The sequence below is a fragment of the Rhinopithecus roxellana genome, chromosome 21, assembly GCF_007565055.1.
Source record: "Rhinopithecus roxellana isolate Shanxi Qingling chromosome 21, ASM756505v1, whole genome shotgun sequence".
In the NCBI taxonomy this organism is placed as follows: domain Eukaryota; kingdom Metazoa; phylum Chordata; class Mammalia; order Primates; family Cercopithecidae; genus Rhinopithecus; species Rhinopithecus roxellana.
This window is the reverse complement of record NC_044569.1, coordinates 6872836-6895660: the sequence shown is the minus strand read 5'-3', so window position 1 is coordinate 6895660 and position 22825 is coordinate 6872836. Positions and strand designations below refer to the sequence as shown.

Sequence of the window (22825 nt, the reverse complement as noted above, 5' to 3'; positions counted from 1 at the left end):
ATGGCATTGACCAGTATATCCAGTGATATGTTAATTAATGGCATTCATATCAAGTGGCCTTGATCATTTCTGATACTGGTGGGACTATGTCTAAAATTCCACCATAAACAGGATGTTTGTTTTGTTATAAATCCTGTAAGGATGTTTCCTTCTATTCCTGTTTTTTATGTTTTAAAAAATTATAACTCGGTTTTGAACTTTACGAAACATTTCTTTGGTACCTATTGAGAAAACCATGATAGCAACCCACTAGTGTGTGAATTAGACTTATTGATTTGTTAATGTTAACTACACTTTTGGGTTTTTTCTGCAATAAACCTTAGCCTATGTATTATATTTTTTCTATGCAATTTCAGTTGGTTGACACATTTTACAAAAATAATTCATATCTATGTTATGAATAACATGGGCTTATAATTTTCTTTTCTAGGCTTATTTGATTTTGAAATTAAAGTTACTGTAACTTCATAAAATGTTTTACATAACTTTTCTTCCTTTTCTACTTCCTAGAATTACTTTTCTAAGACAGGAGTTATCTGTCCTTTCAAAGTTGGCAGCACTTCCTTATAAAATTTTTTGGGCCAGGACCTTTTTGTAGTTCCACTGTAATGTGTCATATGATAGATAGGAAATTATCTTTCTTTTACAGTGAAATTTTAATAAATATAAACCTATATATATGATATTACAAAGGGAGTAAGATACCATTTAGCTGTACACTAATAATTAAGATGGTAATTATTACACTCTATATACTTTTGAGTCGGTCTACCTAATAGGTTATACAGAAACATGCACAGGAGAGCACCAGTATGTTTCCTTTAAGCTCTCTCACACTCTCTGTACTTTTTATCCCTTAGGACATACGGGACGGTTATTAAAGTCTCTGTGCTTCCTCAGTCTTTCCTTCCTGTTGCTGCACGTTATCTTCCACATCACATTGGCGAGCCTTGAAGCTCAACATCGTATTGCACCTGGCTACAACTGTGAGTATTACGGTGTTTTCTTTTATGTGTTATATACGTGCATAATAAAGCATGTGTCATCACCCACATAGAAATCTATGCAATAATTATAACATTCATGGAAATAGTTGGTCTTGGCAATGCAGTGTAAATATATATAAAGAAATATTTCATTATAGGATGCATCACAACTTATCAGATTTTTAAATTTTGAGTTTAAATATATATATATATAACTTACTCATGTCTGCAAAACAGTTTAGGTTGCTGAGTAATATAGGAAGGTGGCTGGAGGGTGGAAGTGAAATTTATGATCCTTCTGACTCACAGAGTCTTAAGTGTTTCTATTTCGAATTGATGATTTTCCATAATTCTACAAATGTCAAAATAAAAATATGATATGAAATGCTAAAACAACATTCCTTTCTCTGCATTTATAACTCTAGTTACTCTATGTTCTCCACAGAGTGTAGACAGACAGGCAAGCTTACACACACACACACACACATTCTTGCTTTGGCTCCTTCTTCCCAGGCAAAAATTCACAATACCTGGACACTTCAGATGGCACCTCTACTAATACCATGAAGAGGTCTGTATTCCCCAGTGGCGAAGGGAGGTAGCCATCTCAAGTGTAGTCACAGCTGGCCTCTTGACCTGCCTCTTTCCAGCCCTTCCTTGCCCAACCAAAAAACTAGGTCTGCCTCTCCTAACCTCGCTCCTAAATATATGGGCTTTGTAATACCATGATATTTCCAGGTCTCTGTCAAAGACATGTTTTATTCGTGCACAAATGCCCTCTGCAATCATCCTATACTGCAATATAGTTTGAACATGTCAGCATCTAACATAACATCTTCCTTTTCATTTTTTTTGCTATCCCCAGATGAAAGTGCTACTCTGCTACAACGAGTCAATTTAATAGAAGTCGTAATAGTAAACTTTATTTCCATAAAGTTAAATTCAAATTTGAAGTTTATTTCTACAAAAGGTTATAGTTCCAATTTCAAGTTCTAGTATTTTTGATGAAGTAACCAATAGAGAAGGGATATGTGAAAGATCGAGTGAAAAAAGAAAAGCTTGAGTTTTTTACTTCCAGCCATAGGAACCTTGAAGGTAGGTTTATAGAAATCATAAATTTCTTCTGAAAAACTAGTGATGCCTGTAATTGGGTTGGCTCATCAGGTGTTGTAGATTTTTTTGGTTTAGTTTTATGTCTAGCATTTAAAATTAATACATTCTTGAAAAAGGATAAAAGAGAATAACAAACAAACTTCAGAGCTTTGCAAACTAGTTTAGTCCAAGATTGACACAGACCAGGTTTTCAGCCCAGAGCACTTTTTAATGATCAAGTTATATAAACTGAAAATAGTGTTAGGATTGGTAATGGAAACACTGACTTTTAATTTAGAGTCGACTTCACTAATGTTATCGTTTTTCAAGCATTTGGAGTTAGGATTATACTGTCAGAGATGTAAATACAAACTCAGTTATTCTGATATCCCACATTTGAAGTTTATCCTTTTTTTTGGCATCTGCACAGATAACATAGCAAAAATTCAACTAAAAAGACAAAAGCTGTATTGGTCATCAGTGTTGTACATTTTGAATGTTTTCTGTATGTTCAAGGCATCGGTAAATTAAAATTAAAACCCAGACAAGTCAGGTTACCCAATCATATTCAAGTAGTATTCAAATTCAAGACCACCCAGCGCTCATTTATAAGTGTTTGATTTTGTTTTCCTAATAACTTCTTTACCCCATTGAAAATGCATACCCTCACCCTCATGATCGCAAACGGCCCCAGCATCTCTTAGGAGTCTGACCTAAGTTTTGGTGGGACAACAGTAGCATATTATAAATATTGAGTCACTGAAAGTTCTCGCTCCTCCAGAGTCCTGTGAATATTAACTGGCAGTAATAAAGATGTTTTCAAACCACCCTATTTAGATTTTGACTAGTTGGCAGGTCTGTTAAAGGTGCCATTGTGCAGAACTGAAACTTAATGCCTTTTTTTCCCCCACATTTCCAAAACAGTGTTCTTATAGGTAAGTGAGGAGTCCATGGGAGCAGGGGAGACCTCTGTAAATTTTGCTCAAACATATGTTGTGCCGCTTAGTAAAATATTTTCATTCCACCAAAACTATGCTACTTAAATAAATGTAAACCCGGTTTCAATTATGTCATTACAGATTACATAGACGTAGTTTGTTTGACTCCGTGTTAGATGTGTGGCGATGTTAGTGAAATTTGAAGGCCGGTCTGGATTCTTGTGCTGTGCTTAAAGCGTGCTATTGATTGAAAGAAACTTTTGAGTCAGAAACTATATAGGGAAAATTTGTGATGATAATATCTCCTGTTTATAGAGCATCTATGAACCATAAGACCCCAGGGATTATTCTATTCCTTTTTCAATTAATGACTCATTCCTTTCTTGTTCCAGGAGGGCTTTGCTATTCTTTAAAGCACTTTCTCTCTCCATGCATTGTCCTATTCGTTCTCTAAACAAGTCCTCAGGGTGGACAGGGCTGTGCAGCTGGACCCCTGTGCTCTGTGTGCAGGACCCCCAGGCTGAGGAGGAGCTGAGCAGGAGATTCCTTCGTCAGGCTCCATCCAGCGGGAAGCAGCAAAATCCTTTGATTTACATCAAGAGGCTGGTCTCCTGGCCAAGCCTTGCCTATGAAGGGCTATGCCTTTGTGTAGTCTCGTTTCTCCAAGAGGGTGCCCTTTTTCTGTATAAACGCAGTGCTCAACCTGCGGCTAGTGCTGAGGTAGGAATTGCAATGAAGAAACAGGCTCTGGGGGGCAAATGAGTTGCATGAAGCCGTTGCATGTCTCAGCTGGAGTCTGAGCACGGATCTGTCTGGCTTTCTACTCTTCCTCCATCTTTATGGAACTCTTTATTCATCATGTGTGTAAGATTGTTTCCTCCACTGTGGTTCCTAGGACTTTGGATAAGTCTATTTTCAAAGGGCTAAAGTTAGTGTTTCTGGTACTTAGTCCATGATTTTCCTTTGGTTGGATATTTGTCCTTATAATTAACTGAATATTTTCTTTGCTTCCTTCAATGGTACTATTCCTGGTTGGATTCAGCTTCCCCCAATGGTTAGCCCCTCAGTTGCATTGCCCTTTCCCCCTGTGGGAGGAGGGCAGCTAGAGTTTCATCTTTTCTCATTCTACAAGCCCATGAAACTTGGTCCAGAAGCCCACCAACCAAGAATTAGGATGGGCCTCAATATTGTTTTTTCCTGACGTACTTCTATCCTTGAAACACACAAGGCTGCCAGTGCCAAGAATCAAGGTATCAAGCATCAGCCTACGACAAGGAGACTGAGGGACAGACCCAGCCTGGCAGTTTATCCTCCCATCCCGACGACTGTGGGGAGGATTACAGAGTGAGCTGCTGCTGTGTGCACTCTGCTTGCCAGTACAAGTGCTGACTCATCCTTTGGCATACAAAGCTGTAAATTTCACCCCACACTTCGTTAGTTGTGCTAATGAAGTGTGGACCCTGGGTGTGATGACTCTAGGTGTAATGAAGAGATGGACCCTAGGTGTGCAGAATCACCTGGTGGATCCATCCTCATACTAATGAAATTCTTGATGTTAATTTTTCATATTTGAGACAGTACTGTGGAGAAAGAGCTAATAAGTATGAAATGGGAGACAAAATACATAAAAGCAAACTCACACCGTGCATGTTTCCGAGTCCTGTTTTGAAACCACTCTTTGCTGCCTGCTTTCTTCTGATAGATCATCAGTGAGGCAGCTTGGGTTCCTCACCTTGCCCCGTCCCCTGCTCCTTCCATTCCCCAACTCATTCAGGCACCACACACAGCCCTCTTCTCTCCTCGGGCCAGCTTCCTGAAAGCAGATGTTGCCACTCAATACAACAATTTAAAAAACTGGTCCAAGCTATAACTTGACTTCTGGCCACCTGTGCATGGAAAGATTAGGATGCTATTGTCTCATTCCTCTGAAAAGCATGTGGATCATATATGTACCTTCTGATCACGTATAGGAGACCTTTGCCTTAAGTACTATTTCCTCCCACCCTTGGTAACTGAGGCATTGACTCACAGAGACACATGCCGACCTAGATGGAGCCTGCTGCTCCACACAGTGGGCAGAGAGACATTTATGATCCGTAGACTCTGGATGGAAGCATTGCTGAAAGAGAACTTTTGTAGCCCAATATCTGATGGAGTCAATGCTCTTGGAATAATGAACACACATTGTTTTTACTGCCAAAAGCTAGACACAGGCACGAAGGCGAGCTGAGTGGTGGTACCGCATGACACCCATCCATATGAACAACTCTTAGGCCAATGCCGTGTCGATATTTTGATTCACCTTAGTAATAGTTAGATAGGGAAGCTCACTTTATGCAGCAGTTTTCTAATAGAATTCCTCATTTTATCATGATAAATATTTTTCATGATTATTTTTATGCTATTTAATATATGAGAAAATTTAGGCTCTTGGGTGACTGTGAGCTAGTTGTGGATCTCTGTGCCTCAGTTTCCTCAACTGTCAAATGAAGATAACAGCCATCATCTCATAGGTTGTTGTGAGGTTCGAGTTAATATAGGCCATGCCCTTGGGACTGTGCTTGACCGATTGTAAGTGGTCAAATAGTACAAGCTGTTGTTCTTGTTGCTGTTGTTGGAGAAGCCCTAATTCTTGCCCAAGGTCACATACTGCTACAAGGTAATAGAGACAACTCCAAAGCAAATCCTGGCTCCAAATTATGCAAAGTCACATGGATGAAATTTGGAAATTACAAAACCTGCATGGTACCAAATCATTCTCTATGATAGTCTTTTTCAGTTTCTTGCTAATGCCATCATACTAGAGTTTGTACCTACTCTACTCCATGTGGTTAGAATCCCAAATAAAAGGGCTAAATGGCACTGGGTGGAAGGTAGCATCAGTGATGTGTGTCTTTAGTGACACTGAGTTTTCCTTCCAGAATTTTTGACCTTCTCAGCAACCTCCCAACTGCAGTCTCTCACTCCACCTGCCCCACAGCTGCAGCCTTGGGCCTGGCCTGGTTTTCTTCTCATTCCCGCATCTACCTGAAAGCTTGTCATCTGCTCCCATGACCGCCAGCTCAGAGGAATAGATAATAAATATATTTTTCACTATTTATTACCTTTTCTACATTGTAGAACTTTAGAAGAAAGAGGAACATGATGGAAGAGTTAGGAGGAAAATTAACTAACATTTTTGTGTAAAATAAACGAACGCTCTATTGTTATTATCTCTTTTTTTTTTTTTTTTTTGAGATGGAGTCTTGCCCTGTCACCCAGGCTGGGTGTATTTTTAGTAGAAAGTGGGTTTCACCATGTTGGCCAGGCTGATCTCAAACTCTTGACCTCAAGTGATCTGCCCACCTCGGCCTCCCAAAGTGCTGGGATCACAGGTGTGAGCCACCACACCCAGCTGCTGTTATTATCTAATTCTTAGGATATCTCTTAGAAGTGTTGGCTTTCACTATCGTATTATTGGTAGAGAAGTGAGTCCCAGAGGCAAAAAGTGCCTCGCCTTAGGCTGCTCATTAGTGAGTAACAGAGCCAGAATTAAATTCAGGTCTCCTGGACTACACAGTCTGTACTCTTTCCAGTACACCCTGCACCCTCATACGTGTGCTGGGGAAAATTTTATGCAGAATTGGACTTTGGTTAATTAGATTTTGAGGAATAGATATGATTAGGATACATAAATTTTGGAGGCTGTGCTGGGTGAGAGGACAGTTAATCTAATATACTAACTCTGGTTAAAGTATGAATGGCCGGAAGTGACTGTATATGCTTGACTTGGTAAATGATATTGGCCTTTAGGAATATATTCACCCCTAGGAGTGAGTCATGGGGACAGTTGGGACTGCATGGCTGAGGAGCTGGGTGTGCATTCATCATTGGGGATATGTTTTCCCAGCCTTCTTGAGCCCACCGTCCCTACCACCTCCTCCAAGTGGGTCCTGTCATAGCCTTGTGTCAACGTGTTAATAACCAAGTCTCCTGCTCTAAGATGGTTTTAATCTGTAAGCCTGAGGAAACTGGACATGTTTTTCCTAAAGATATAAATAAAACAGTAAATCAACCAGAATGTACTGGATGACTCTGGGTGTTCAGAAATTTACTTCCCTGAAGTGTGTGTGCCCCTGAGATTCTAGATCCTGAGACTGTTCCCAAATTACACATAGGCAGTCTAATCCATTCCCTACACAGCAGCCTTTCAAAATTTTGGAGATGGCTTTGATGCCACATCAGTGTTTTTCCATATGCGTCTTGAGTCCCTCATCCTCTGCTATTTGCCAAGCTTGTTGGTCAATGTTGCATGGCTGATTGGTGAGATAGAGTCAGTGACTGGTCATGGGAAGTTGCCAGGGCCTGATTAATGCCAAACATCAAGGGGCAGTGACTTTCCTTGTTCTGGTTACTGTCCTTCCCATCAGTGGAAATTGCCATATTGTGGATTAATGTAGAGCTTTTCTGACCGGAAGCATCAGATCTGTTTCTTGTGAAATCCTATTTATATTTCTCTAAAAGCAGATATGCTCCCACCTTTGATTTGGGATTTTGATTCTGCCCGTACACAGAGCCTCCTTCCCTACCTTCTATCACCTTTATCTCATCCCCTAACAGGGCAAACTTTCTAGAGTTCCTGGCACAGATCAAGCACTCTAACAAGCCTTCCTTTCCTTCCTCTTTCTCCTGACTCACTGCATCTCACACCCAGCTCTCTGTGTGTGTGTGTGTGTGTGTGTGTGTGTGTGTGTGTGTGTAAAACATCTTTTTGGTTCTAAGTTTTGCTGTAAATCAGTGATGATAACATCTTCCATGTATAATTTCCCACTATGTTCCAGGCATATTGATAATGTCTTGATTCTGCATTATAGTCCTGCTAGGTCCTTGATATTTTACTCATTTGCAGATAAAGAGACGTAGCAAAAATGGAAGAGTTAAGTTGTCAAAAAAAAAGGAAGAAATGTAGTGATGGCATCCAGGGTTGCCCATGGAGGGTGCCGGGACCCTGTGCAGCTGTGTGCATGCAGGGCAATGAGCTCGTCTAGACGGGCAGAAGAGCTGTAGGGAAGCTGTATTTCTGTACTTGTTCCTACCCCATGGTTGTCATCTCCTCCCTCCCATTGCCAATTCCGATAAGCTTTCTATTGCCTGGCCATCCCTTTGCCCATGTTATTGCCCTGGGAGAATGTCCTTATACACACTGCCAGTCCTCTGCCAGGTCCATTCTTCAATACTGGCCACTTCCTCCAGATAACCCGAGTTAATACCCCCAGGTAGATGGGGTCAGATGTCTTTGGACTCCCGAATACCCAGAGTATCAGTCATTAAACTTTTCATGTTGAGTGAAAATCACTGATTTTATATGTTCTCCCATTAGAATATGATCACATTAAGGGTAGAACTTCTCATGTTTCATTTATTGTTGTAACCTGAGCACCGACTACAGTGGCTGATGTGTAGCATATACTGCCCAACAGTTGAAGAATGAATAAATGAATTAATAGCAGCCAAAAAAAAAGGGAAATAAAAGTGTGGCAAAGACAAAATTTGATGACTCTCTTGCTTTGTTTTGTGACCAATTCTCTGTGGTGTCCTCACCTGTTGGACCTGTGAGGAGACAATTGAGGAGAGCAGCTAAGTGCACCCATGCCCACTCTTGGCCAGGAGCTCTGTCCCCTCACTCCTCTCCTACAGGTGCACACCCCAAATCCTGCTGAGATAGTTGTTCCCGTTTCTCATCTTCTTAATTCATGAAGAAATATTAGAATGACATGTTTTATTTCTCTTTAGAAATTATTTATCAAATAAAGTTACTTGGTATTTATTTCCTTTGCAAAAAAAAATGGATTTCCATTTGGATTTGGGAAAATTAAGACAGAAAACCATAAATGAGAAAGCTAGAGTTAGAAGTGGCAAGGAAGGAAAGAGAAGAAAAGGAGGTGTGGGACTGTGCTTTAACAAGGAGGAAATGAGGGGAGAAGAGCCCCCAAATGAGTAACAGTGGAGTCATGAACCTCACGCCCTATCTGCTCCCCACCACGCCAACCAGTCCTTGCTGTAAGACAAATCACAGAGCAGGAAGTTTCAAATGATTTGGGATTGATTTGGTTTGCTTAAATAACAATTTCTCTAACCTCAGCTCTATGATGCAGCATTTCTAGTGTAAATTATTTACAACAAAAGCACTAAGCAAGTCTGTGTGGTATGGAAGTAAACTAACCTCAAAATTATAGACGAATAATGTAAAGCTATAACTGTAGGTTTCAAAATTTATGGAATATGGAAGGACATTTCAAGGGCATTTGGAAGCAGCAGAATTGGGCTAAGCATAGTAATGACATTCTAGAAAATGTTAATTGTATGACATAAGCATAGTTATTTTTCAGACTTACAAAATTGATGTATATTTTAGGGCTTAGGTAGGTGGATTTATAAATAAAAACCATTTATTTCCTATAATCAGGAGTTTGGATTTAGACAATTCTTCTTGATTTTGAGTATTGAGAATATATTTTAGGCATCTAGAAGCTTGGCAAAGCAGTTGCTAATATAATTTATGCCTTACATTCACTTGAGAGACATTTAAACATTTCATGGTGATTCATGTTGCAGAATATGAGCATATAAAAACATTAATATAATATCAAACATTAATATAAAAGTATTATAATACATTATAAACAACTGTTTTGCCTATTGATTTACCATTTATTTTTTGAAAAAAGTATTTTCTTTGCAAATGTGTATCATATTATTGATAATTATTGTTTTAAATATTTTTCTTTACCTTGCACTTTTATTTAGTATATAATCTCTTATTTTTTTAATGGACATAACTCTGGAAGAACCCCAAACTATTGTTAGGAAGTAATACCTTAGAGTAAGATTTGATTGCTGAAGTCCAGCACTTCCCATCAACATACCACCATCATTCTTCACACAACTAGTAAACATTCCTAAAATTCATATGGAACTAAAAAAGTGTCCACATAGCCACAAAGCAAGACTAACCAAAAAGAACAATCTGGAGGCATCACATTACCTGACTTCAAACTAGACTATAAGACCATAGTCACCAAAACAGCATGGTACTGGTATAAAAATAGACACATAGACTAATGGAATAGCATAGAGAACCCAGAAATAAAGCCAAATACTTAACAGCTAACTGATCTTTGATAAAGCAAACAAGAACAAAGTGAGGAAAGGACACACTATTTGACAAATGGTGCTGGGATAATTGGCGAGCCACAGGCAGAAGAATGAAACTGGATTCTCATCTCTTACCTTATACAAAAACCAACTCAAAATGGATCAGAGACTTAGAATCTAAGACCTGAAGCCATACAAATTCTAGAAGGTAACATTGGAAAACCCCTTCTTGCCATTGGCAAAGACTTCATGACCAAGAACCCGAAAGCAAATGCAACAAAAACGAAGCTAAATAGATGGGACTTAATGAAACTAAAAAGCTTCTGTACAGCAAAATATAATAATAATCAGCAGAGTAAACAGACAACCCGCAGAGTGGGAGAAAATCTACACAATCTACACATCTGACAAAAGATTAATGTCCAGAATCTACAAGGAACTCAAACAAATCAGTAAGGAAACAAAGAATCTCATTGAAAAAGTGGGCTAAGGACATGAATAGACAATTCTCAAAAGAAGATACAGAAATGTCCAAGAAACACGTGAAAAAATGCTCAACATGGCTAATTATCAGTGAAATGCAAATCAAAACTTCAATGTGATACCACTTCATTCCTACAACAATGGCCATAATAAAAAAAAATAGATGTTGGCATGGATGTGGTAAAAAGGAAACACTTTCATACTGTTGATGGGAATGTAACTAGTATAACTACTGTGGAAAACAGTGTGGAGATTCCTTAAAGAACTTAAAAGTAGAACTACCATTGGATCCAGCAATCCCACTCCTTGGTGCCTACCTAGAGGAAAAGAAGTCTTTATATGAAAAAAAATACTTGCACACACCTGTTTATAGGAGCACAATTTGTAATTGCAAAAACATGGAACCAGCCCAAATGCCCATCAATCAATGAGTGGATAAAGGAAATGTGATATATAGGCCGGGCGTGGTGGCTCACGCCTGTAATCCCAGCACTTTGGGAGGCCGAGGTAGGCGGATCACGAAGTCAGGAGATTGAGACCAACCTGGCTAACACGGTGAAATCCCGTCTCTACTAAGAATACAAAAAATTAGCTGGGCATCGTGGCATGCGCCTGTAATCCCAGCTACTCAGGAGGCTGAGGCAGGTGAATCGCTTGAACCTGGGAGGTGGAGGTTGCAGTGAGCCAAGATTGCACCACTGCAATTTGAGCTTGGGTGACAGAGTGAAACTCAATCTCAAAAAAGAAAAAAAAAAAAAACCCAGAGAAAATGTGGTATATATACATATACCATGGAATACTACTCAGCCATAAAAAAGAACAAACTAATGGCATTTGCAGCAACCTGGATAGAATTGGAGACTGTTTTTCTAAATGAAGTAACTCAGGAATGGGAAACCAAACATTGTATGTTCTCACTCATAAGTGGGAGCTAAGCTATGAGCACACAAAGGTATTAGAATGATACAGTGGACTTTGGGGACTCGGGGGAAAGAGCAGGAGGTGGGTGAGGGATAAAAGACAACATATTGGGTACAGTGTACACTGCTCGGGTGATGGGTGAATCAAAGTCTCAAAAGTCACCACTAAAGAACTTATTCATGTAACCAAACAACATCTGCTTCCCAAAAAAACTATTAAAATAAAAAATAATTAAAATTAAAAAAAAAAAAGCTACTCCAGTGATTCAATCTGCACTCAATATTGAGGGCTCCTAATGGAAACTATAACAAGAAATGTGGGTTTATCGTACGGGAAATAGAAATAATTTAACAACTTTTATAAAGGAGAGATAAATGGAAAGATTTGTGTTATGAAACAGTACACTCTGGCCATCTGTGTGGAAGAGGGATTGACAGTGGAGAAGACTGGCAGCAGAAACTATTGTGCAGGCTGTGGCACTAATCCATCCAGAACGAATGACAGCTTTAGCTAGGGCGGCCATGATGTAGCAAAGAACTGAAGATGGTGGAGAGATATTAAGGAAGAGTCAAGAGTTTGGAGAATGAATGGCTTAGGAGGGGGCTATTAGGAAGGAGGAAAGACCTAAAATGAGGCCCAGATTTCTGACTTGAGGAGCTGGTGAAGGACTAGACCTTCCTGCTATGGAGCTGATGAATTCCGGCTTGATGGAGGAGAGTTTGGCTTGAACTCCAGGTGTCAATGAGGGACCTGGTTGGATACTTTCATTTTTGCATATATATTTTCACATTTTATGTAACATTATTATTGACATTCTGTATTTGTTATTGCATCCATTTCTTTATCCATTCAGAGCAATTTTTATGGGAATCTGCAAATGTCAAGTATCCTTCCCCTCATGAACCTTACATTTCCCTACATCTGTGTTTGATGATTGTCATCAAATCTGGGTGAAAAAATAGAACACTTAACTGCTCCGTGTCATGTTTCTACATTTCTAGATAGTCTTTATAAATGCTTCATTGCTGCCATAGTCTTTCCTCATGTGGATAGATTAAAATGTTTCAAATCTTTCCTTGGGTGGTTTTGATTTTTGTTATTCAATATTATGAGCATTTTCACATACAAATCTATTGTTTATTTCCTTAGGATAAGTTTATAACAGTGGATTTATAAGGTCAAAGAATTTGGACGTTATTTTCACTCTTTCTAGACTGTACCATATTGTTCATCAACATGCTTGTAGTTCTTAGAATACCACTAGGCAAGATAGACAGATAGATGTTTTTTAAGAGCACCATAGTATTTCAAGCCTTTGAACCCTTTGAGCCTGAGAAATCCTTACTGATAGCCTCACTCCAGTGTACAAATGAGCAAGAAACACATTAAAAATGCCCTACATCATTAGTCATTATGGACGTACAAATCCAAACTGCAATGAGATACAGTGTTACACTCAATAAGATGGCTCTAATAAAAAACAAATGACAAAAAAATGAAGCGTGTCAATAACATGTGTTGACACGAATGTGGAGAAACTGGAGCTCTCTGCTGGTGGAAATGAAAATCGTACACCCACGGTGGAAAGCAGTTTGGTGGTTCCTCAAAAAATTAAACATAGAACTGCCACATGATCTAACAATTTCACTCCTCGGTATACACACAGAAGAATTGAAAACAGGTATTCACACAGATACCTGCTCACAAATGTTCAGGGCAGCACTATTCATGTTAGCCAAAAGGTAGAAATAATCCAAATATCCATCAAAGGATGAATGAAATTATATATATATATATATATATATATATATATATGAATATTATTCAGCCATAAAACTAAAGTATTGGCAAATGCTGTAACATAGAAGAACCTTGAAACATTATGCTAAGTGAGGGAGCCAGACACAAAGTTCACAGACTATGACTCCATTTAGATGAAGTATCCAGAATAGGCAAATCCATAAGGACAGCGCAGATTGGTATCGCCAAGGGCTCTGGGTAGGGTAGAATGTGGCATGATTACTTAATGGGTGGGAGTGTTTCTCTGGAGTGATGATGGTGTTTTGGAACTAGTAGGGTGGTAGTTGCATACCCTGGTGAACAAGTACTGCCATCAATTTGGGTGAATAGCACTGAATTGCTTACCTTCAAATGGTTAAGTGTTTGATATGTGAATTTCACCTTAACAAAGGAGAAAAAAAGTATACTGTTTTCACTGAAGTCTCATTAGCATTTCAGTAAAGCTTTTGCTAATTTAGTAGATTTTAAATTACCCAATGCTGCTTTCAAAATAGTGAAGATAGGCCGGGCGCAGTGGCTCACGCCTGTAATCCCAGCACTTTGGGAGGCCGAGGAGGGTGAATCATGAGATCAGGAGATCAAGACCATCCTGGCTAACACGGTGAAACCCCATCTCTACTAAAAACAAAAAATATTAGCCGGGCATGGTGGTAGGCGCCTGTAGTCCCAGCTACTTGGGAGGCCGAGGCAGGAGAATGGCGTGAACCAACAGGTGGAGCTTGCAGTGAGCCGAGATTGCGCCACTGCACTCCAGCCTGGGCGACAGAGTGAGGCTCTGTCTCAAGAAAAAAAATAAAATAGTGAGGATAAATATTTTTCCATGTTTTTACTGTTTGTGTTTATTTCTGTAGAATATTCGCTGATATTACTCTCTGCAAATACATTTTACAAGGTTGATTGTTAAGAGCTGATTTTTGTTAATTTTTATTACATTGAATTTTCTTTCTTTTTTTTTTTGAGACGGAGTCTCGCTCTGTCGCCCAGGCTGGAGTGCAGTGGCCGGATCTCAGCTCACTGCAAGCTCCGCCTCCCGGGTTTACACATTCTCCTGCCTCAGCCTCCCGAGTAGCTGGGACTACAGGCGCCGCCACCGCGCCCGGCTAGTTTTTTGTATTTTTAGTAGAGACGGGGTTTCACCGTGTTAGCCAGGATGGTCTCGATCTCCTGACCTCGTGATCCGCCCGTCTCGGCCTCCCAAAGTGCTGGGATTACAGGCTTGAGCCACCACGCCCGGCCTACATTGAATTTTAAAAAATATTATAATCCATTGTCCCTATTTTTTCTTATTGCTTCAGTGCTATACACTCAGAGTTGATATGTATTGTACTCTAGTTTTTGCTCATGTTTATAATTTAAAATGTTTAATCACTTTAATTAATGTGGAGGTTAATCACTTTAATAATCACTTTAATTAATGTGGAATTTATTTGGTATAGAGACTTTGAAAAGTGGATTTTTTCCCCAAATGGCTATTTTTCTGTCATCACTGATTGAATAATTCTTCCTTTCATACCCATAGATGAGCTTCACTCATTCACAAGGCAGCCTTCTTTGAGGTCTGGCAGGAAGATGGTTTCTTAAGTACCTTATAGAGCCTGTCTCTCTGATACATCTTTTTCTTCTTCTTTCTCCACTTTCTACTACCACCCCGCCCCGCCCCACATTCCTTTTTATTGTGGTGAAACTTCAGGTTCTACTTGGAAAAGATTCTGAATAAGTCTGAAAAGACAAAATTCAAGTGGAAAGTATAGGTCTTGGAGGACTTCAAAATGCAGATCACAGCCTAAATTAGCGTCTACTAAAATGTTCAGTCATCTTCATTTCAGAGTAAGGCATGAACTCTGTGTATGTCTCAATACCAATGCATAACTGACAAATAGCTTTTGTTAAGGTAATATTATTCCATGTGTTTTAAGACTCAGTTTAACCTTAATTTATAGATGTTCTTTATCTCACTCTACCATGACTTAAGTCAGTAGGAAAAGTACTGCCATCTATTTGGGAGAAACAAGATAAATGCAGAAAGTGAATTCAGGTTTTTTCCTTATTGTAATCTCATGTAACCAGCTAATGTGGAAAACCATTTTTTAAACTTTTTCCAGATGTTATGCATCTATTCAATGTCTTGACCTTAAATTTGATATGTATTTGGTGAGACTTTTCTGTTGCACCTAGGCAAAGATACGGAAACATTGTTTTTAGTCTAGAGAGTAAATGCCACTGTCTTAAGAGCTATCTAATATCTCACAGCAAACTGATTCTAAGAATATTTCTTTTTCTTTTTCTTTTGAGATCATGTCTCACTATGTCCCCCGGCTGGAGTGCAGTTGTGCAATCTCGGCTCAGTGTAACCTCTGCCTCCCAGGTTCGAGAGATTCTCCTGCTTCAGCCTCCCAAGTAGCTGGAACTACAGAAGCATGCCACCATGCCCAGCTAATTTTTGTGTTTTTAGTAGAGACAGGGTTTCACCATGCTGGCTAGGCTGGTCTCGAACTCCTGAGCTCGTGATCCACCCACCTCAGGCTCCCAAAGTGCTGGGATTACAGGCATGAGCTACCACACCAGGCCAGATATTTCTGTTTAATTTTGACAGGAGGAATGATTCTGGGTATATGTATAGCCCCAGACCAATTTTAGTCTTTTCAAGTTTATGAGATGATAGAGGTGTATGCATTTCACGACAGAATATAGCTTTCAGGGCTGTTGCAACCAATAGCTCAGTGGAAAAAGTCATCCCTCACAATGCTAGCACGGGCTCACAGTATGTGATCACTGGGAAGGGCCTTAGCAACCATGATCCTTCCATTTAAAGAGGTTAAATGACGGATTTATCTTGGGGATGAAATTACAAGTTGAAAAACTGAGATGACACTGCGTCGCAGGATGTCTACTCAAAGTTTGCTTTTGGAGAAAGTAATCTGTACTTGGTAAGAGGAAAAGTCAAAGAAAGAGGGGGCAGTGTAGCACAGCTGAACGAGGCAACAATGCCTGGTCTAGAACAACATGAAGTAAAGTCACCTGAAGTGATGGGACTGTTGATGGGGAAACATCACACCTATAGAACTGGAGGAAACTTGGCCATGAACCCCACACTGAGGAGCAAAGAGACAGCCCTGTGTGCAGCTTCTGGGGGCCCCAGGCTTTAGGGATGTCCCCTCACCGGAGTGTTAAGGGACAATTGAGAAAGTGTGGAAGGAAAATGCCAGTTGTGAGTATGAGGCTGTGGGGAGCCGAGGGAGGGCAGTGAGTGCCCAGGAAAAGCTGCAGGCAAGTGGAGGGGAGATGCAGAATGGATGGGAGAAGGGCTGTGACTGCGTATTTAACCTGTTCCCGATGTAGCCTGGGATCGCCATCATTTTGCATTATTTTTAAGACTCTTTCATTGAACGGAGCATCTGGAAATAATAATTCTAATTCAATGGCAGTTTTGAGGATCAGTAGAATCTCATGATAAAAAGCATTTGTTGTCATGCTAATATAGTTGATTACAGTCTTTGGTCCCAGGTGCTTGGAAAAAAAACTGTGAACGTTGTGAGAATCAGGGGTGCATTTCTGGATGGCTTTATACAGAGCCCACGGAGTGCGGCAGCTCACCTGAATTTATACACACCCTCCAGGGGAAGCCAACACTCTTCCATGCTGATGTATACACTTGTGAGGTGTTTTCATTACTGGATCTCTAGGGAAAGTCCTTGTGTCTGTTTCTTTGTTATTTGGTTAAATTTGTTTCCTCTTAGATATAAGAGCTATCTGGCTATAATGACTTTAACACTTAAGGTTGGATAAGTGTGGCCTTATATCACTTTTGAAAAAAAAAATCCTTTTTTATTCAACTCAAATTCTCTTTGTGGAGGTGGATTTCCAGCACTATAAATAAAGGGTGCAAAACTGCCTTTATTTATTGCTAACTTAAGAGCATACCTGGCAGTGGCATTACAAATGAGAACCTCCTGGGCACTAGCTCATAGAATACATATATTCTATATAAGCTGACTGTCTTTGAAATTTGTTTTTTCTTTTTTTAAAATTTTTTGTTTTTAATTTTATTTTTCCATAAGTTATTGGGGTACAGGTGATATTTGGCTACATGAGTAAGTTCTTTAGTGGTGATTTGTGAGATTTTGGTGCACCCATCACCCAAGCAGTATACACTGAACCATATTTGTAGTCTTTTGTCCCTGGCCCCCTCCCACTCGTCCCCAAAGTCCATTTGTCATTCTGATGCCTTTGTTCCTCATAGCTTAGCTCCCACATATCAGTAAGAAAATACGATGTTTGGTTTTCCATTCCTGAGTTACTTCACTTAGAGTAACAGTCTCCAGTCTCATCCAGTTCACTGCAATTGCTGTTAATTCATTCCTTTTTATGGCTGAGTAGTATTCCAGCATATGTATATACCACAGTTTAATATTTATTTTATTCTTTGAGGCAGAGTCTTGCTCTGTTGCCCAGGCTGGAGTACAGTGGTGTCATCTCTGCTCACTGCAAGCTCTGCCTCCCGGGTTCACGCCATTCGCCTGGCTCAGCCTTCTGAGTAGCTGGGACTACAGGTGCCCACCCCATGCCTGGCTAATTTTTTTGCACTTTTTAGTAGAGATGGGGTTTTGTTGTGTTAGCCAGGATGGTCTCGATCCCCTGACCTCATGATCCACCTGCCTTGGCCTCCCAAAGTGCTGGGATTACAGGCATGAGCCACCGCGCCCGGCCTTACCACAGTTTCTTAATGAACTCTTCTATCAAACGGAACATTTCAGATGACACAGTCCAGTCTTTTCATTTTAGAAATAAGGAAACAGAGACACAGTAGTTACGTGATTTTTCCCAAGGTCACTGAGAGAGATGATTGCAAAGATTGCAGCAGGACATTTAGCCAATGCTCATTTTAAAAGATTTTTGAGAAAATCTAGAATGTAACTTTTAAATTAAGGTTGGGGGATGTTTTTTAGTCTGAGTAATCAGCTCAGGAAAAAAACCTCAAACACACAGTTCATTTATACAAACCAATCAAGTAAAAATAGGTGCCCACCCATTGAGGAAAAAAAAAATGTCTTTGTGGCTATAGTAGTGTAGTTGCTGCAACTCTGTTGGTTCTTAAAGTCGCCTAAGGTGTTACGACAGACTGTGACTATAAATGACTTCTGAGGGAATTGGACATCTCACCCTTCATGTTAATACTTTTTGGAGTTTAAATGAAAATAATTGAGTATTAAAACAATATCTTTTAGACTAGAGAATTTCTACTTCTGTGGTAGAGTCTGGCTGTAAGTGCTTCTTGAAAAAGATAAACATTGAATGTATAAGAATTTTTGCTTCCTGCTTAAAGATAGCCCCTTGAAGCTATATTTAAAATATTAAAAACTAGTTCTAGAACATTTGTTTGAATAAAACCAGTGTTAATAATTGTAGTACATACTATGTTGGTTTGGCATTTTTAGGAGTTTATAACTTCAATAAAAAGATATAAAGCACTCCCATTTCTGTAAGATCAAGCTCACAGCCTTATGATGTCAATATCCCAAAGCTGATAAAAGCATGATTTACTTCAATTTGATAATTTGTGGACTTTTACAAATATACAAAGATGAATATCAGTATATGAAATAAATTTAAGTTTCCCTGACACTAGGAATATAGCTGTTTTAACAGTTATTCCAAAAAGAGTCAGCGTTTAGAAAAATAAGAGCTGTCTCTATTTCTTTCTTACAGATATTCTTAGTATCTAGGGTGCAATAAAGATTTACTGACATAAAAATACTTTGTGATGAGATTGAAGTTTATGTCATTTATTTAACTTTATTATAGGCGTGTTAAATAAATATTGCACTTAAAAGAATTGTAGATGTTTGTTATATTAGAGCCATAAATTTTGTCTAGGTCTGAAAATCTCTTTACCCTTGGACAAGTCACTGTTCCTCATTGGGACTTTGTAATTTAATGAAATAAAGGGTAGGTAATGGAGCATATTAATCAGATGGACGTTGCATAGCAGGAATTGGCACACGCAGTACTGAGAAACTGATCAAGTGAGATGCAGAGTCTACACAATCCGTTTTAAAAATTATCTTGTTGAATGTGTTATAAGACATCTCATGTCAACCTTATTCACCATGGATTGTCTACATAGGATTTTTTTGATGTATTATTAATGAACTTGGACATGTGACATTTCTCTCAATTCAAATAATTAAATAATCCAAAATTTAAATTATTTAAGAGCCTTTCTTTAGATAATTGTAAGCGTAAAATAAAGAAAGAATGTGAAGTTTTTGATGAAATCTCTATAAAATCACTTGCCCTTTTCCATGAACTCAGCTGCAGGGAAATATACCTTTTACTGTGAAGAGTTTGAAAACAAAACAAGAGAAATACAAAGACAAATAGAAAACCATTTAAAACAGTTCTTTGAGTTACTAGTGTAAAAATTTGAATCAATATGCTAGTGGCATGCATTTCACTAATAAGCATACATTTCACCTGTAAGATTGAATCATTAATACATATTTTTGCTGAGGACACATAGGTAGACATTGTAACGGTCACTGGCATTTATTTTACTCTTGGAATTATTTATTATTAGCTTTGAGTCATGGTAGTAAACATTCTCAATAATGATGTAATTTTAAAATTTATTATGCTTTTATAACGGTGCCAGTAAACTTTATACTCAATAATAAGCAATTCTCAGAGTTGGTATTTCAATTTATATCAAAGTGGCCAAGTTTATACCCTAGACTATGTCTATATTTTTATAATTTTAACAGTTATTTTAAATGATGGGTTGCCCAAAATACATGAATGCACTTCTAAGAAAAGTAGCTTTTTGTTTCTATTAAGGCAAAACTGACAGGCATTATTGTTGTTTAAATTTATTTTTAATTGAAAAATAAGTATTGTGTATATTTATGGGATACAGTGTGATGTTTTGATCTATGTATACCTTATAGAAAGACCTAATCAAGCTAATTAACATATCTATTACTGGCCAGGTGCGGTGGCTCATGCCTGTAATCCCAGCACTTTGGGAGGCCGAGGTGGGTGGATCACGAGGTCAGGAGATCAAGACCATCCTGGCTAACACGGTGAAACCCCGTCTCTACTAAAAATACAAAAAACTAGCTGGGCGTGGTGATGGGCGCCTGTGGTCCCAGCTACTTGGGAGGCTGAGGCAGGAGAATGGCGTGAACCCGGGAGGCGGAGCTTACAGTGAGCCGAGATGGCACCACTGCCCTCCAGCCTGGGCGACAGAGCGAGACTCCATCTCAAACAAACAAACAAACAAACAAAATATATGTGTGTGTGTGTGTATGTGTGCGTGTATATGTATATGTGTGTATATATATCCATTACTTTGTGAACTTATTTTTGTGGTAAAATGTTAATAATCTATTCGTTTAGCCAATTTGAAATATATAATACATTATTATTACTTATGGTCACCATGCAGTGTGATAGATTACAAACACTTAGTCTTCACTCTAACTGAAACTTTGTACCCTTTGGACAGCATGTTTTAAAATCCCTCTCCTCAACCTCCCCTCCCTTTACCCTCTCCTCAACTTCCCCTTCTCCCAGCCTCTGATGGCAACCTTTCTGCTTTGTTTCTGTGAGATGGACTTTTTTCGATTCCACATGTAAGCAAACTTATTCAGTAGTTGTCTTTCTGTGCCTGGCTTATTTTACCTAATATCAAATGGCAAAATTATTCTCTTTTTAAAGAGTGTATAGTATTCCATTCTATATATACTTTTATAACACATGTTATTTATTCATTCATCTGTTGATGAATACTTCAGGTTTTTGAGGAACCTCTACACTGTTTTCCATAATGGCTGTACTAATTTACATTCCCACACACAGAGTGTAAGTGTTCCCTTTCCTCCACATTCTCTCCAACATTTGTTATCTTTTATCTTTTTGATAACAGTCGTTCTAACAGGTATGAAGCGGTGTTTCACTGTGGTTTTAATTTGCATTTCCCTGATGATTGAAGATGTTGAGTAGTTTTTCATGTGTCTGTTGGTCATTCGTATCTCTTCTGAGAAATGTTTGTTCAGATTCTTCGCCCATTTTTAATCAGGTTATTTGTATACTTGCTACTGAGTTGCTTGAATTCCTTATATATTTTGGATATTAGCTCCTTATCAGACGTATGATTTGCAAATATTTTCCCTCAATGCATGGGTTGTCTTTTCTCTGTGTTAGCTGTTTCCTTTGCTGTGGAGAAGCTTTTTGGTTTGGTGCAATCTCATTTGTCTGTTTTTCGCTTTTGTTGCCTGTATTTTTGGAGTTGTATTCAAGAAATCACTACACAGACTTATGTGGAGCTTTTTCCTTATTTTTTCTTCTAGTAGCTTTACAGTTTCAGATCTTATATTTATGTCTTTTATTCATTTCAGTTGATTTTATATGGCATAAGAAAAGGGTATAATTTCATTCTTCTGCAAGTGGAAATCCAGCTTTCCCTTTTTTTTTTTTTTTTTTTTTTTTTTTTTTGAGACAAGAGTCTCTGTCGCCCAGGCTGGAGTGTAGTGGCACAATCTTGGTTCACTGCAACCTCTGCCTCCCAGGGTCAAGTGATTCTCTTACCTTAGCCCCCCGAGTAGCCGAGATTACAGGCTCATGCCACCATGCCCGGCTAATTTTTGTATTTTTAGTAAAGATGGGCTTTTACCATGCTGGCCAGGCTGGTCTCGAACTCCTGACCTCATGATTCACCTGCCTCGGCCTCCCAAAGTGCTGGGATTACAGGCGTGAGCTGCCACACCTGACCTCCCAAAATCTTTTATTGAGGAGACTGTCCTTTCCCCATTTGTGTTCTTGGCACCTTTGTTGAAAATCAATTGACCATATATACTTGGGTTTATTTCTGGACTATATATCCTGTTCCATTGGATGATTTTTTTTTTTTTTTTTTTTTTTTTTTTTTTTGAGATGGAGTTTTGCTCTTGTTGCCCAGGCTGGAGCACAATGGCACGATCTCGGCTCACTGCAACCTCCGCCTCCCAGGTTCAAGTGATTCTTCTGCCTCAGCCTCCTGAGTAACTGGAATTACAGGCATGCACCACCACACCCAGTTAATTTTTTGTATTTTTAGTAGAGATGGGGTTTCACCATAGCCAGGCTGGTCTTGAACTTCTGACCTCAGGTGATCCACTTGCCTTGGCCTCCCAGAGTGCTGGGATTATAGGCGTGAGCCACTGCGCCTGGCCTGGATGATGTTTTTATGCCAATACCATACTGTTTTGATTGCAATCACTTTATAATATATTTTGAAATCAAGGAATGTGATGCCTCCAGGCTTGTTTTTCCTTGCTCAAGATTGCTTTAGCTGTTTGGGGTCTTTTGTTGCTCCATACTAATTTTAAGATGATTTTTTTTCAATTTCTATGAAGAATGACATTGGAATTTTGAGAGGGATTGCATTGAATCTGTAGATGGCTTTGAGTAATAGGGAGATTTTAACAGTATTAG

At 39.0% G+C, this 22825-nt stretch overlaps 1 protein-coding gene across 1 annotated transcript in view; it reads left to right on the top strand.

Annotated features, from left to right (window-relative positions):
- Positions 1-882: 882 nt before the first annotated feature.
- LOC104670260 (piezo-type mechanosensitive ion channel component 2) overlaps positions 883-22825 on the top strand; it is a 188021-nt gene continuing 166078 nt past the window's right edge. Inside the window, exon 1 of the mRNA XM_030926181.1 lies at positions 883-986. The gene's annotated coding sequence lies outside the window, so the exon portion shown is untranslated. The remainder of the gene's footprint in view (positions 987-22825) is intronic.